Below are 17,165 nucleotides of genomic sequence, written 5' to 3' on the forward strand. Positions count from 1 at the left end.
AATATTTTCTATGCTTTTTTAAGCACACCAGGCCCAACACTCCCCAAGCTGAACCAAATTTCACACACTAGTAGATATCAGGCATTAAATCTTATTCTCTGGGAAAATGTGGAAAAATGGCACTTCTTGTAGCGTTAAAGAAAGGGAGAAAAAGGATTCCTGGCTGGCGCCGTGATCTGGATCTACACCTAAAATCACTGGCTTCTTCCGTGAACTATACTACATCCTTCCACCAAGGCTCATGGCCATATATTGTATGGTTTTTGTATTATCTTGCAAAAAATCATGCAGAACAAATCAACAAACAAACGGAGGGATCAAACCGAACACAAAATCAACACACAACTCAATGTACAAATCCCAGGTTGAGATGCAGTTAAAGCAACAGGTCACATTTTAAATGACTTCAATACTGGAGCATCTCATTGACGACTGATTGGTGGAGTCAGGGCGGAGAGCTACAGGAGAGGAAACAGGGATGAAGCTGAATACATACATACATTCTGGTATAATCAAATAAAGTGGTTGAGACTCCCCACACTGATGGCCTAGGATTCATTATTAAAACTTGAGGATCTCCATGATGTTACTGTATTTGACTTGTGAGAAATGGGGCAGTGGGTGAAACGTCTGTGGACAAAATTTCTTGGGGCATGTTTTTTAACAGTCATCGTTTGCGATGACCTTCTGCTTCAGGCTTCACATAACTTACAGAAGCCATTTATGAGCTCATAATGATGGTTTTCAGCTTTATTCCAATGAGCCGGCTCTACCAGGGCTGGCCAGAGCCAATTGAGGTCATGCTTTCAGGCGTAGTAATGATTGGACCCACTTCAGACAACACCATTTCCGGCAGGAGGGTGATTATTACACATGCAATCACTGGTGTCCCACATTTAAAAACATTAGTCTCACGCCACCGTTTAGTTTTGTCACCGCCGTAAAGATCGTCACAACTGAAGTATGAAGCTATGGGAGGGAAACATCGATGAGAGGAACTCCAGGTAACTGTGGTCACGAGCACAAACTTCCAGAGCGCAGTGATGTAATGCTCAGTACATTCGTGTGTACACACCCCTGAAGCTTCTCAACCAGCAGCCTGAGAAGCAGGCGTACTCCCAGAAATGAACGTGGGAAAACAGAGGAAGTGCTGAGTCGGCAAACTGTATTGTTTCAGAGAGAAATGTGATGACCGGAGAGACTTGCCATGCTACACCGGGGTCTGAGGGTCGGCTTTTAACGAGGGGAAAATGAAGCCTGGGAGCTGAATTTGCATGAAAGCCTTGGAAACTAATCACGGAGCTCAGTGGGCGATGAGGAAAAGACAGGATCCCTGTGTTAGCCATACAGCCGGCAGATCCAGGCTCAAATTCCCAGAGATTAGCCACTTTCATCGCAAGATTCCACACGCGTCGCGAGGAAGGAATGATGACATGACTTCATTTGGTGTAGTTAATTCATCACTTTGGTTTGGAAATAATGCCTCGGGCAATTTTTATCACGTGCATTATTTCCTATCAGCACCTTCCATTTACAGTTGGTTTGTTCACCATGTGTTAAATTAGGCATGAGGTCACTCTTTAGGCAGATGGACTGTGTCAGGAGACGAGACTGTTAATGGGAAAGGCCACACTGAGCTGAGCCGATGTCGTGACTTCATTTTTTTCCCTTTCAAGTAAAAGAAAATGACAGGCTGGTAAACTCATTATCAGATTTGGATCATCAGGCAAGATCTGGAGATAAGACGCGGGGAAATACTCAAAGGGAATTAAAGCCAAGAACAATCTGAATTTAATGGAACAACTTAAAGGGTAATGGGTATTCATGTAACAATTCATTTTTATCGTTTTAATTTCTGATTGTTTATTTTATGATTGCACATGAATTTAGTTGCTGCACATGTGTTTTCCAGAGCAGAGCCCTTTCCATTGCCATTGTTTCGCCTGTTTCATGAAATTCTAATAAAGGAAAAACTCTTTCATAGCATTTGGAGATTGTGGTGAGAAAGAGCCAGACTTGGTATTTGTGGGGTCGGACGTAAGGTCAATCTTACCTTAGTTGCAGCAGAATCCTCTCCTCTTTCCATACCAAGGCACCAGGATGTGAGCATGACGGACATTGAAACAATGAGCCCTTGCTTGTTTGTGCTTGGCACGGCCGTGTTTTGGCAAAATCAAGTAATGCGGTCTGAAAGCAAAAATGAGATGTCACAGCCAGTCATTAATCACAACTGTCCACTAGAATTGAAGCATGACGAACTTTTGTCGAAGGACAGATAGAAAAACATGCAATTTCCCAAAATATTTGTGTGATGCCATAGAGAAGATCAACTTTAGTAGGAGTGAGGCAACTAATGATCAGCCAAGATGTTAACATCCTGCAAACAAATCTTATCTGCTGATTTATTGTATTTATAATGTGTTCTATCTAAAATGATGAACTAAGTTCTGTCAGTGTGGGCAGATGGTAAACTACACACCGAATTCTTTAACTGGTCTGGAAAGTAGAATGTGGAAAATAAATGGATCATTTCCAGATTGTGGGGTTTGGAAACAGCACAGCATGTCTGGAAAGTATATTTAAAAAAACACTCTGATCCCCTTCGACATGCAGCCCATGCAGCATTTTATGTTGTTTTCTTATACAGGCGGTCATTTGATATATTATAATACTTCCTGTTGAGGAGAAGAGTCTGTTCAGTTGAGCGTGATACTGCCCCACTAGGAAATATTAACATGCTTTACTGTGGGGCTGGTTAATGAATGGTAAGGCATTTTAATACGGTATATGTGGCAGGAATACAAAACGATCACAATACCAACATAAGTGATGGTTTTCATTTGAATTATACATCTACTAATGAAGCTCATGTGATACAATCAACAGCTCAAGTCCATTTCCTAACTGGATCCTGAGGTGAGGTTCCTTTCCCTGCTACTTAAGAGCAAACTTTGGTTATCATGTCGGTACAAATTGTCGTAGTAACGCTTCGCAGGTATTATTTCATTATTAATAGAGTTCCTACTTTTATGGTGGTAAGCACTGTTACCTGGCATAAAGAAGATTCCCTGTTTCGAATGCTGCATCGCCAAGTTTGCTTCTTCTCCCAAAGCTGGGATGAGGTTGACTTTAAATTGACCATAGTTTAAATGTGAGTGTGAATGGTCATTTGTCCCTGTACGTTGGCCCTGTGTGTCCAGGGTTCACCTCAAAAGGATAAGCAGTATAAATTATGGAAGGATGGATTCTGTTTTAAAACCTATGCATTTGTTTTATCTGTTGATTTTATCCTTCTGTATAAATCACTGTTATCACTGAGTTTGGTACTTTCACATTTATTTTTTACTGCCAAATAAATTATTGTTTGATCTGATATCGAAGCAGATAAAATGTCAAATGAAACCATAGACGGTTTTGAAATGGAAACTTTTAGGCAAAATGCATTCTTTTAGTGTTATCCCAGGATGTTTCCACCCACCTATCATTCCAGGAAGTGACTACTTGAGGACACTTGAGCTGTTTGTAGCGCCCACTCCTTCTCTCTCTCTCTCTCTCTCTCTCTCTCTCTCTCTCTCTCTCTCTCTCTCTCTCTCTCTCTCTCTCTCTCTCTCTCTCTCTCTCTCTCACACACACACACACACAAAGCTTGTTTCCTCTAGCTTTCTACTCTGTCGATGATGTATCATGGAGCTCGCTGCTGATAGGAACGTCCTCGCATGCTCCCAAGAAAAGGTGATGATTTGTCTGGAGTGAAAATAACCACATCATTTTACCCTGGAAATGTTGGAGATGCTGGAAATGCTTTGAGTCACTTTTATACCAAGACTAATATTGTCTCGGCTTTATTGGGGGAAAAAAGTTGTCAGCTTTACAATCGGCAGCCTGATGACATTAAACGTGTCATTACTGTCTTATTATCAACGTCCTGTTGAGTAGCTTTGAGTGTAATCCCAATTTTATGGTTGGAATTACTATTTCAGGTTGATGCAGCTGTTGCAGCATGGCACTGCTCTTTAAATGAAAAGAGTCAGTTAATGTAATCTGCCAGTGCATTTGGTAAGATCTGTCCTACAAATCTGAAAAAAAATATTGACGTAAGATTCCAGTCAATTCAAGATAGAAGATATTTTTATTTGAAATAAAGAAATATATGCTCAGGAAATACTGCATCTCTGTCTGCAGCAGGTATTTCAATTTATTTTTTATTCTCAGCACAATAGTGACATCAGCACGGACGTGTGTGTCATAAGTCTTCTGCAGTAGTGACAGGGAGGAAATCCTTTGACGTGGTGTGCATCTGTTCTACACCTCAGACCCTGAGCTAAATGAATAAACAAGTGTGTTGCTGGGGAGCCAGGACTGCGTCTGAGTCTCATGAGGCCCGAGAGTAGTCCACAGCAGTCAGATCTCAAAACACAAAAAGGAACTTTATTAGTGTTCAAAATCGTTCTTATGTTTGCAATGCACCACTTTCTGCAGGTCCGAATGAAATCCATCATCCTCTCTAGACATTAAGACACGCAGAGAAAAACTGATCTGAGAAACAGTCCTGTCGGAAACCCTTCTTCCTTGAGAACAAGTCGTCTCATAGCATGAGAGCTCATAGAACAATAAACTTCCCATTTCTGTTACGCTTTTTTTACTGGACTGCAGTATGGGGGGGGGGGGGGTCCGGGTCACAGGGTCTGCTGACTTTCATAGCGCTTCAGTGCTCAAGTGGCGTAACAACTTGGCCCGGAAGGACCCTCACCTGGGTGTTCCAACAAAAAAGCAAGCGTTGATGTTGAGATTGCTACAGAGCGGCCCCTGAGAGCTCTGAAAAAATGCTCATCAGTGCTAAGTATATACTTTAGCAGGCTCATATTGGGCCGAGGGTCCCTCTGTGGGTGTGTAAACACTTATGCTTGATGTTTGAAGGTAATATGGCCAACGTTAAATGCTATTCTGATACAGGCTTCACACAGTTATATACAGACAGTAGTGGAGAAGGATGATTTGACTGGTTTATGAGATGATAACATAACCTGATGCTCCTGAATAAAATTAGAAATACATTACAAATATAACTGTTCTGACCAGTTCTGACCAGTCTTGGCTGTTTGTTCAGAGAAGAGACCCCATCACACCAGCACACAAACATCCAACCCTGCCTCCAACTGTTTTCTCTATGACCAGCACGCCCACATGTGAGCCCTGTGGCTCGCAGAGGGAAAAACAACCTCCAAATCAGAGAACCACAAATCACAGACAGGCTATAGTTCAGCTCCGACAATCACGACTAGTATTCACGTGCAGGCACATGAACGCATACACACCTCTCAGACGGAGCTCTCTGGTTTATGTTCTCATCAATGCGTGGAGTTACATAGGAAAATAAAGACTAGAGAAATAGTTGAGGGGAGCGAGGCCGTCCAATTAAGCAATTACTAGCTTTGGGGGCCCAGTATTTCCATGACTTAATCTCAGCAGCTTCTTGTTGTTCACTGTGGAGGCTCCGCAGCGTCTCCTGGAAAGAGGCCTGAGACAGGGAGATGGTGGTTTGTGAAACAGATGGATGTCCACCCCTCACTCCCCCCGGATTTAGGTTGTCCCGACTTCCATCATATATCAGGGGAAGTCTAGAAAAGGCTCCTACTGCGCTCAGGAGACCCGGCGGCCCCTCCACACCCGGTGCTCAATCAATCTTAAGCCTCTTCAAAATTCTCTTGCCTCACATTTTTCTCCCACAGATCCTCAGGTGTACCTTTCTCTTTTTTCCCATTCCCTCCTTCAAGCTCTCTGTCACTGCAGATTGGGCTGGGCTTTTGGATTTGGGTTAGCTGGAATACAGCCTGTCCGGGCAGAGTTATGTAAGGCATGACTGGCTCCACAAGTCTTATCCGTTCTCCACACGCTGTAGCCTGAATGGCATTGAGCTTAACCCAACTGTATTTCATCCTAAGAGGGAGATAATGTCTGCTGCCGCTCACCTTGCCGCTTGATGTTTTCTGCATATGTCTACTCCCCCAGCGGGGAAGGAGCGGCTGTAAAATCTATTTAGGTCAGAGCTATTACGTTTCAACCCTTGTTCCCTGTCTCAGCAGTTTAAGGGGTTCAGAGCGTCTTGACTCCATTCGTCTCCATCCAGTAGATGTTTCTGCCTTATGTATGCGATGTCGTATACAGGAAACAAGGAGGACAGCCCTTCCAATGATACAACACAGTAAAGAAAATGGAAGCGATTTTTCTTCCATTTTCCTTTGAATCAGAGCAGGTTTGCTCAGTATGCGTGTTTTCTTTCAGCAACACGTTCCTGATATTCGTCTTGCTGCACACATTCATGATGTCTGCTTGTCACTACTGAGAAGCTTGACTTGAGAAAGTTACTTTTAACTTCATCAAGACTTGAGGAGAAAGGAAAACTTAAAGAAAAAGTTTGAGATTCCATGTAAACTTTATCTGGCACGAAAGTTAGAGACAGTTGGACAAAAAAATGTATTCTACTCCAAGCCAGAAGGTAGTTAGCTTAGCAGTTAATAAAGAGAGGGAAAAAGGGGGAAACAGCTAACCGGACGCTGTCTAAAAATAGAAAACAAATCTCTCTACCACACTTAAATCTCACTAATGTGATAGCTTGTTTGTCTTAATTTGTACAAAAACAAAATAAAAACAGACCTTTGGTTCTTCGAAGCTGCAAAGTCAATGTATTTGGTGGTTTTATCCAAATAAAATAAGAAAAGATTACCCCTACATTGGCGCTCACACGTGTGCATATAATGCTTTAATGAAAATGTTGCTCATTCCCTTCAAATAGGGTGAACTCATCAGTTGCCGAACTGCATTGTGGTTCGGTTGGTTTGCTCTACTTGAGTTATGTGCAGTAGAATTCGAGCAAAGTGCCATTAGCATTGCACGGACAGTTTGTGTGACATGTTAGCATAGCTTTTGTGTCTTGACCAGGAAACTATGATTGGTTGTTCTACATGTTGGGCTTTTAGTTAAAAATATTACATCAGAGACATTACTAACATAACCAAACATTTACATGTACAGCCAAGTTTATAATACACCACCTGACAAATCAACGCTTACGGTAACTTACGCCATGCTCCAATACCGTCATGGACGCTTTGTGCCTACGCACTGAACTGTAATGATTTCCATTTCATTTTTTCCAAGTGAAACATCCTTTATATGTGTTATTGTGCATGTGTTTTGTTGTACGTGCGCGTAAGAGCGCTGAATCAGTTGTACGTGCACGGGCGTGCTGGCCGAGATGTGTTTCCAGGTACACATGCAGCTACACAAAAAAACGGCTTCTGGAGAGGATCCACGGCGGCAGATGACCGTTCGGCCTCATGTGGACCTCAGATGTTTGGAGCGAGCCCGTTGGAAAGAGAAAATTCCACAAGAGTACAAACAATAACTCAAAGGCGGCAGAGACTGCAGCAGCTTTACAGTGTGTGGTATGATAGGGAGACAGCTCAGAAGTCAACAGGGGATCAAAAACAACATGGCTGCTTTAGTTGCGTCAGTGATGAGTTACATACAGGTCACTTCGGATGTGGAAGACGAGGGCAAAGAGAGGTTACAGCCCGACTGTTAACTTGGGATTGTCTGCGTCCTGGGAGCAGGAAGATGAATGTTCTTAGGAACAAGGTCTGCCTGTCAACACCGGGCTCTAGATGGAGAGTCTGAGAACAGCAGGGATTCGGCTTACGAGCATGCCTGTTGTCCCAACGACCACTAAAATAACATCTAAATCTAGGACGATAAACACTCCAAATAATCATTTCGTGCTCTGGAGGTGGAGACAAAGAAGACTTGGCATTTGGAGCAAAAACCTCATGCATACAGGCTATAGTTTGCAGCTCATAACGTTCCACTGGCATCTGCTTGGTTTCCTTCCACTCACACATGTGGCCCTGACAGACATTCCTGTTCTGTCTGTCTGAGCTCAGCTTGTCTCCACACAAACACCACAAGATTGACGAAGGGGGGTTGCAGTTAAGATCAGGAGCAGATTGGGTGTGTTTCCCTGAGGTGTTTGATGTGTCAGCGGCCTCCACATGGGTGGAGTGCTTGTTCACTCATTCATACAGTACATGTACATACAGATGCTGTCTGAGGCTGGAGGAAAGAAACACAGGGAAGGTCACAAAGCCGCAGGAGCACACCTTAGCAAGATGACTGACTCAGATTTGGGCACCCGGGGGCTTGATACCGACATGCAGCAATACAAAAAATAAGTTATCCTGCAAAAATCCATAGTTATGGGATAATGCAATTTCTCATACTTTGTACATAATCAAATACTACATAGACAAGGAGTTAATGCTGCAAAAAATAACTTTTAATGGGAGAGAAAGGAAGATTTGAGTAAGGGGATGACGAGAATCACTGCAAGTTCCATTAATGTTACAAAGAGGGCTGGAGGCTCACTGAAGTCCACACTGCCAAATCTTGTCACGTAACCTTTTTTCTAGAACAGTTTCCTTTTCAAGGTGTCCACGGGCTAAAAGCAGCAGCGAGCCTGAATGACAAGGCCTGAGGCCAAGGTCCCGGACGTAAGGTTTACGAGCTCTTGAATTCGAGCTTGAAGAGACTGTGTCAGGTAAAGTAATTTTAGTCAATTGTATTATACACAGATTACATGTGAGGAGCTGTTTCAAGGCTGCATGCCTGTTATTGTCTTGATTTATGGCCCGCTGACAAAATATCACATGACCGAACGCCATTCCCGAGTGTAGACCTAATAACATGTGCACACACACAATACCTCCATACTCATTAATGGTAATGGGGTGGTAAGATTCCCCACCTGGAGGAGTGTAACTTGGATCATTCTAGCCTGTGTCCATCCAGGGAGCACGCCTATAACTCACAATACGTCACCCAGCATATTGTAGTGGGCCTAAAGTGGCTCACAGCCCAGTAGCGAAATGGAAATTTTGTGCTTCTGAGTCTTACACCATCTGCCCTCCTGTAAAACTCCTTAAACTGTGACAGGAAATATTTAGACAACAAGATAAGCTCTGGTGAAATCACAGGGCAGATAGGATTAGACAGAGCTTAGAGGCCAAGAGAGAAACTGACTAATGTGTTTTTTTCTTTGAGGATGTTCAACTAAAAGTTATGGATAATGTTTATACAGACCTTTTTCATAGACGTGAACAGAACTTTGTTCTTTAAATAAGTTCATGACGTGTTTTTTGTTACTCTTTTTTTTGTCACAAAGAAAATGGATTCAACCAGACAGCAGATGTTAATGATTGTTAAAGGTAGGTATGACGATGAGCGGCTGAGCTCGATGGAAATAACTCGCAGGAGTAGTTGGAGATTCAGGTAGAAGAAGGGATTTTATTATTCCCAACAAATTATGGCCGACAAGGAAGAATTATGAAAGAAAATACATAATAAAACAAAAGAGCGAAAAACAAACACTACGAAATAAGAAAATAAATAGGCACCATGGCCAAACGAATAATTACAATAACACTATACTGTTTTCAACAAACACTTCCTCGAGAGCTCTCAGGCTTACGTCCCTAATACAGCAGCTCTCCCCGACTTACGTCCTCCCATGTCTCTCCCCGACTCAATGATCAGCCCGGCTTAAATGGACCTAGACCACGCCCCGTCTAATTGGAACATTCCAATATTACATTAAGCACAGGGGTGTCCCAGGTAAGGCCAGCTTCATAGCTTTAATCAGCTTAAACACTAAACTCAATATGGCTGGTACCATAACCAGCAACATATTGACACACAATTGTTCCCTGAAGGCATAGCCTACTAATTCTAGAACGGATTGTATACCGACACAGACCACAGACACGTAACACACACAGACAACATTTATACATATAACACGTGTCAACATGACAGTATATTGGTGCGGTGACGGTCGCCGCGCGCACCGATACACAGGTGAACGGGGCAGTGCCATCACTGCCGTGACGGGCGCCGTGCGCTCCGTCACAATGATCATAGAGAGTTCTCTTGTGATTTAAATTTGTTTGCATTTTTATAATTTATTAGCACTTTCAATCTCTGTATCACAGTTTGCAATACAAGCTCTCCTACAAATCTGTCGTGTTTAGGCCCAAGTGTGTTTTTTCAGACATTGCTGTGTTTACAGGATGTCTGACCTTTATGTATGACCTCTAACAATCATTTTCACTGCTAAAAATAAAATGTGTATTAAGTCACATTTGTTCTTGTTCCTGGATCTACTTTAAACTTTCATGAGATCTTACTTGATTAATGGACCCATCCCGTCATGGAAGTCAGTTCAATCGTTTTTGAGAAATCCGACAGGCAAGCAAATGTGAATGAAATCCTGTATTAAAAACAATACTTAGCCCATGTACTAATGTATAAGGGGAAAAGGTATTTAAGACCGAAAAAGTTAAGTGGCCTATTATCAGTGTTATATTTACCTCCACGAAGGAGGTAATGTTTTAAACCGTGTCCGTTTGTTGATTGTTTTTTTTCTATATTATCGATTTGTTAGAGATGATTCTTTCAAACACAAGCTGCATTTTATTGTTGTAGCTGGTTTAGGTAGAACAAATTAGTAGTTATTTGACTATTTTCTGATAAATTATTAACTGTAATATTGTATTAAGTGATAGTATATGTAAAATCTTGCACCTGCAAACCCACAGGCCCTCCACACCGAGCCTCAGGTCAGTGTGGGCGTGTACACTGTGCTTGAGTGACATCTCTCTAATGATGCAGACCAATCATCCATGTCTGAGTGAAATGGAGTGAGACGCGGCTGCATTAAAATTGACATTCAGTCTCTGTGAACTTAAACCTGCACGTATTTCAACTCAGTGACATACGACAGACTACTCTGAATGCAGGGCTTTGATAAGACATAATTAATGAACTTCTACCACCCAATGAGAAGCAGAAGTACACATGCGATGCAGTTGCTCCATCTCAGCTGCGACCTCCAGTATTCCCAGCAGCATTCAGGTCTGCTCTTGAAGTCTCCATTATCATCGAGCTGTACGTCAGTGGAATAACAGAGCGGGAGCGTTTATTTGCACAGCTCCCTCCATTCATCAAACCCGTGATCGCTGCTACTGCATGACCCCCTCACGTCACCCCAGTTTAGCTCGGCCTCCTGACGAATCGGACGGCGCTCGGGTCCTAATCAGGCTGCAGGAACTCCCTCTGTTTCTGTGGTCTAGACACATAATAATCCCGTGTCAGTCAGAAACGTCTATACAAACACATCTTCCAGCAGGCCGCCCCTGGCTTTCACACATCTAAACAGTCTCGCTTTGATTTCCTCTCCTCTTGCTTTTGTCCTCTGTGTGCATACAGTACAAACAGTCACGTATACACATACGGGAGCAGTGGCGTAAACCATTTCCCACCTGCTTCTGATTACTGTAATTGACTGGCGAGGCAGGGGAAATGTGTGTCAGCCGAATCTGGGGTAGCAAAACTGACCCCCGGTGAAAAATGAGCGGAAAACTGTGAGAGCACCGCAGCGAGGAGTCATACGGTTATTAAGAGTCAGAGTTTGCCCCTTTGTGTGTGTGTGTGTGTGTGTGTGAGCATGTGTGACTGATTATGTTTGGTCTGTCTACTACTTTGAATCATTCATTCTTTGGGGGGGTGCCAAGTGTGAGGCTAAATAAATGGAGCTCAGAGGTGATGAGTCAAGGAGCCATCCTGGGCCAGACGGAATATATCAATCACACTCCACGAGCTGCTTTCATCGAGGCCCTTTAAGAATTGATGCACTCTCACGACAACGAAAACAGCTTCATTGGCTTGTGCTGAAACCTTAGAAGGGCTGGTCATTCACTCTCACGTCAGGAAATGCACAGGGTTAAGCTGTGGAAGTACCTGTGAAATCTGTGAAGCGGAGAAAGGCAGAGGCGGGGAGAAAGCCCACTAAGAGCTGAGCAGTACTTGATCCATGTGCGTTTCATGCATGGCTATCACAGCAGTGTCAGACATTAGAGGTGGGAACCATGCATAATTTCTCTGATGGGAATCTTTTTTTTAGTTTTTACACTTTGCATTCCTGTTCAAATAAACAATTAGTATTAGGGCCATGTTGAAGAAAAAGAAATTCAGAGGTTTTGTGAATAAAGTTGTAATTATACGCTAAAAAAGTTACAAAAAAAGTTATGTTACAAGAAAAGAGGGAAATAAGCAGTGAGGAGAACCCGTTCTAACCGGAGTTCTACTCTATGGAACTTCATTAAATATCAGAGATGTAACCAATGATAACCTTACAATCGACCACTACCAAACTTTTCCTCCTCTATAAAAGAGACATTTCCTTTAAGTCTGTGTGGTTCTTTCTACAGATTTAAACTCAGTTTCTTCCACAATCTTTTCAAAGGCCTGATACTCATGGTAATGTGGCCCTGAAGTGACAAAATATGACAGATTTTGATTATTTTTGAACATTTCCAAAACATTAATTAACAAGATGCTCCATATTCCTCATTTTTAACACGGGCAATAGGCTGATCATCTGATACTCACCCTTTGAGATGAAACTAGCCTAAAATTAATAACAATAAGACTTTATCTCAAAATCTCTGTATTATCTCCACCTTCAAGTGATACAAGTAGAAAAACTTCCTAGCAGAGTGAATCTGTTTTTTAGTGTTCCTTTACACTCACCCGATGCACTTTTTTTACACAGTTTGCAGTTCATTGAATACATTTCCTAGAATTCCACAAATTTGCAGTTAAATAAAAGATAATCTTATCACCAGATCATTGACCCAGAATCTCCAAGTTGTTGGAAACAGCCAGGGCAGGACTATGATACATACTACATGATTCCGGTGCTTTTCTGTGGTGTTATGTCTCACTGAGCTTGTATCAGCTAATACTTGTATAAATATTAGTGATGCAGACAAACAGATAGACAGTGATTCACACACACACACACACATGCACACACACGATAGTCTGGCAGCATCTCCAACTGAGAGACCCACACCACAGTGATTCGATCAGGGAAGGCCCCTCTCATAGAGGACGACTGATTGGAGCTGCAGCCCTGCTTTTGTTCCTCAGAGGACCCCCTCTGTCTGGGATGGACCCGTTTGTCTGGGCCGGTTCGTGCAGGGTCGCCTGGGGGTTGTGTAAATACCACTCTCATTGTGGGTGGGATGGAAGCTCAAAGGGTTTTTCCATGACTCGCCTCGCTGACTGAAGCATGAATTGCCAAACAAACGCATCATCGTCCTCACCAGTCCCAGGCGTTCAGGTTCTGCATCCCTCGGGAGTTGGAAGTTCTTTTTTTTTATTCCCCTGCGACTCATCTTTGTTGTTGCTGCCACTGCTGATTTGTGTGAGGACACCAGCAGAAGTGGATTTCCATATGATGTGGTTTTGCGTTGTGATTGGTGATTCTTTCCCGCTGATGTCATCTGGAGCAGGGCCACGGGGAGCAATTCACTATCTCTGTTTCAGGGATAAATGTTTTACCCAAATAAAGCATCAGACTTGCCAGAAGCACTTCCTTACACCACATTGCCCTACACTGAATCACCGTGGTTACGAAACGCAAACTTCCTACTGTCTTTACTGTGCAATATATCATTACAGTACTGTCATATATCATCTTTTTATTGCTGAATATACAAATCAACAAGGCTGCTAGTCATATATCTAACTCTACAGAGCACTGACATCTAACCTTTATGCACTGTATACTGGAGATATCACTGAGGAGTGATTTTTATTTACAATGATAAAGTTAAATTACAAAGACAGAAAAAGAGGAGAAAAAAGAGACAACTATAACAATATAGGGGAATACTAATAAACAATTCAAAAATTTACCAAAATAAAAGACAAGATTTAAAGTTATGTGAGACATTAGGCTTAGTGTAAAAGAGTAAGTAAGATAAAATAATTGCGACTGGTTTAAGATCAATTTTCTAAAGCTTAGAAGCTACTTCACTGGAGGATGTGCTGTATTCTGTTCCTCTGCAAGAAAAGGCAGATATTTTGCAAGTTCTGAAGAAACCAGTTGAGCGGATGTTAAAATATACATCTGATAGTTAGAATAATGTTGTTAGATAGTTTGGTCTTTTTTAATTCAGAGCTTTATAAATAAATACCATGGAGATTGAGAATCATGCGTCACTTGGAGAGAAACCCACCCCACATCATTGTATAGATGCAATAAGTTCCATAAGCATCACCAGTGATGAATCTCAGGGAAGAGTGATAACGCTTCTAGTTTTGTAGAGGATGCACGGATATAAATTACACCACTGTAGTCCATGACTAACATAATCACTGCCTCAACAAGATTTCTACAATACATGGGAAATATTCTGTTTCTGTATTCGCCTCGAGTCTTTAAATGATCAATGTGACATTGAAATTAGTTTATCGTCAATCCAGATGCTGAGATGTTTGTACTCCATAAATGTGCTCAAATCAACGTACCTTAAAAGGTGCTTTTTGATGAATGTGTTTGATAAAATCTACTCAGCAGGAGACACATTCCTCTTAGTTATGCAACAGCAGATCCATCTGCAGAACCTGCTGTCGATGAGAATTGCTTATTTGAACAAAACACACAGTCCATCTTCCCAACAGCAATACTGTGTGTTTCTCCGAAGGCTCGCACCAGGAGATTAAAATCATAAATAATGACCTCCTCCGCTTTGTTTACCCCATCTGCATCCCCCAGTGAGCGGCCCGTTGCCAACGTTACTGCTCTCTCACACACACACATTGATGGGCGTGATTATTACAATATAGATCTCATCAGACTCAGTGAACCTGAATCATGAGAACAGACCTAAGTGTCATTCTGGGCCTTATACAGCCCCAAAGAGTTCCACAAACTTCTGTGAATAATCTGTCTCCATTTCTGCAGGAGCTTTGCTTTGGGAGATTTTTACATACTGTTCTTTTTAATCTCCTGTTGCTTCACATCTGCATGATAAAGTGGTGAAAGACGGAGCCATTAATCTCTCTTCGCATGTGTTTATTTATTTTTTTCATAGAGGTTCCTTCAACTCATCTTAACGTCTTAATACCACGACTGCACTTAACCTAAGCTCTCTCTGAGTTAAGGCCACTACATCAGACAGTCGTCAGCCCTCTGTCAGAGTCAATGCATGACATCACAACCGATGCCTGCCCCTGATTTACCGAATGTTTTTGCAGCCCGACCCATAACAAGGCCCGTCATGACCTTAATGCCTGTGCCATTATCCGCCGTGTATACAAACAGAGCCACAGCACAGCTAAAGAAAACCCACAAAATCACTTTTAGGCAGTAAATAATGTGACATCATATAGAATACAGATGTTCATTTTCACAAACACTGCAAAATTATATCCTGCCACTCTGCTTTTATCCCCGAAGAGAAGTGTTATTTCCTGTCCTGCCAACATAAACATTTATTTTATTCATCAGTGACTACGTTATTATAAGATCAAAAATATGTTAAGTGAACAGGCAAAAAGTATTTCCTGTTTGTGATACTATCCGTTCATGTGGCCTTGAATTCTCACTTCAGCTTTGAACCCATGACTATTAAAATAGCAAGGCTGCCATCTAGTGTTTCGGTATCTGGCAATGCAGCTTTTGAGTTTATAGTGACATCAAGTACTTAAAAATTACGAGAGCAATGAAGAAATTAGCTTACAAATAAACTGCCCAGCACGGAAATACTAAAACTATATTCTATCCATCCCTTATTTTCTGAGTGTCCTTTTGCACTTTTAGCTTTTAACCTTGTAAAACATATTAACGCCACTTTCTCCTGTCAGATGTTGTAGTAGGCATCTGATGCAGAAAGGCTTTTAGAACTTGCATACATTTAAGTCAGATTTTAGGGAAATTATACAATATTACAACTTTCAAAATTATTCAAATCAGATCGAACCTCAAAATTAAAACGGAGACAACTAATTAATAATGTGCGAATAATCAAATATACATATTATATTTCAAGCGTTTTTACTTGAATGTTGGAATATTCAGTTTGGATTAACAAAGTGATTCTCTTTGAGGAGAGTTATGAACGCTGTGTGTGTTCATGGCCTGATAGCCAGACCAACATAAAATAGCATTGTGAGGCTAAACAATAGGACCCACTAACTATATAAATGTGGTCTTTAAATAAAGTGCCTTGTTTTTAGGAGAGCTGAATGTCATTTGGAAATGTTTACAACAGGGGTTTTTGCAGGGTTAAGGAAACATGCTTATATAAAGTAGAGTCTTATAGCACCGACATATGTGAGCACCACGGGGACACAAGGCCGTTTGCTCACATATGGTCAAAATATTCACACCAGCATCAGAGTCTATACTAAAATTGGAAATCTAAACCAACTGTGCTGTGATTCTGCAGCCTTCTCATTGAGCTGCATGGGTGTAAATCTACTTCACTCAAGGATCCACTTCGGTTTAAAGGAGGGATTTAGGCAATTCTCACAGGTTGTAACCATTTATTACATTCCACCCAAGCCAAACAGTAAAGGGCCGACTGTGTAGAAGTTTGCCTGAAGTATGGATTCGCTTTTTTTGTGTGTACTATACTTCGTTCCAGGTCTGTTTTTGCTTACGAACTAAAGGTTTATTGCCCCTGGAGGAAAATTGGGTTTGCCCAATGAGCCTAGTAAAATGTAACACATAAAAACCAGACATGCCATTAAAACACCAAATATCAGCAGATTAAAAAAAGGTCATAAGGTAAGAGTGTGTCTTTAAAAGAGGTCAAAGATCAGGTTCAGGTACAGAGCATAACTCTGTCCCCAGAGCCACGATGGGGCAGATGTTTGGTTTCACTATACATCTTTCTCTGGGATTATGGGGATTCATTCAAGATACTAAAATTGTCTCAGTGACTTAATGTGAAGTGTATATAGGGAAGAAGTGAGTAAAAAACATATAGAATCAAGAGACTGCATATCTCCACCAAGGCCTAAAAGCCCCCCTATGTAACAGCAGTTCCTGATTTGTATTTGGAGCTCCACCATATTGCACACTCTCATAAACTAATCAGTCCCCTAAACATGCTTGGTTTTTGTCATCACAACCCATGAAATATTCTTTGAGAAATCAATGAAAATGCCATTATCTTGTAATGCTGAATAAAATAAAATAAAATAAAATCCTAGATCTATCCATTAATCTAGATCTGGACCAAAATGCAATGAGGTTC

The sequence above is a fragment of the Limanda limanda genome, chromosome 12 (genome assembly GCF_963576545.1).
Source record: "Limanda limanda chromosome 12, fLimLim1.1, whole genome shotgun sequence".
Classification (NCBI taxonomy): Eukaryota; Metazoa; Chordata; class Actinopteri; order Pleuronectiformes; family Pleuronectidae; genus Limanda; species Limanda limanda.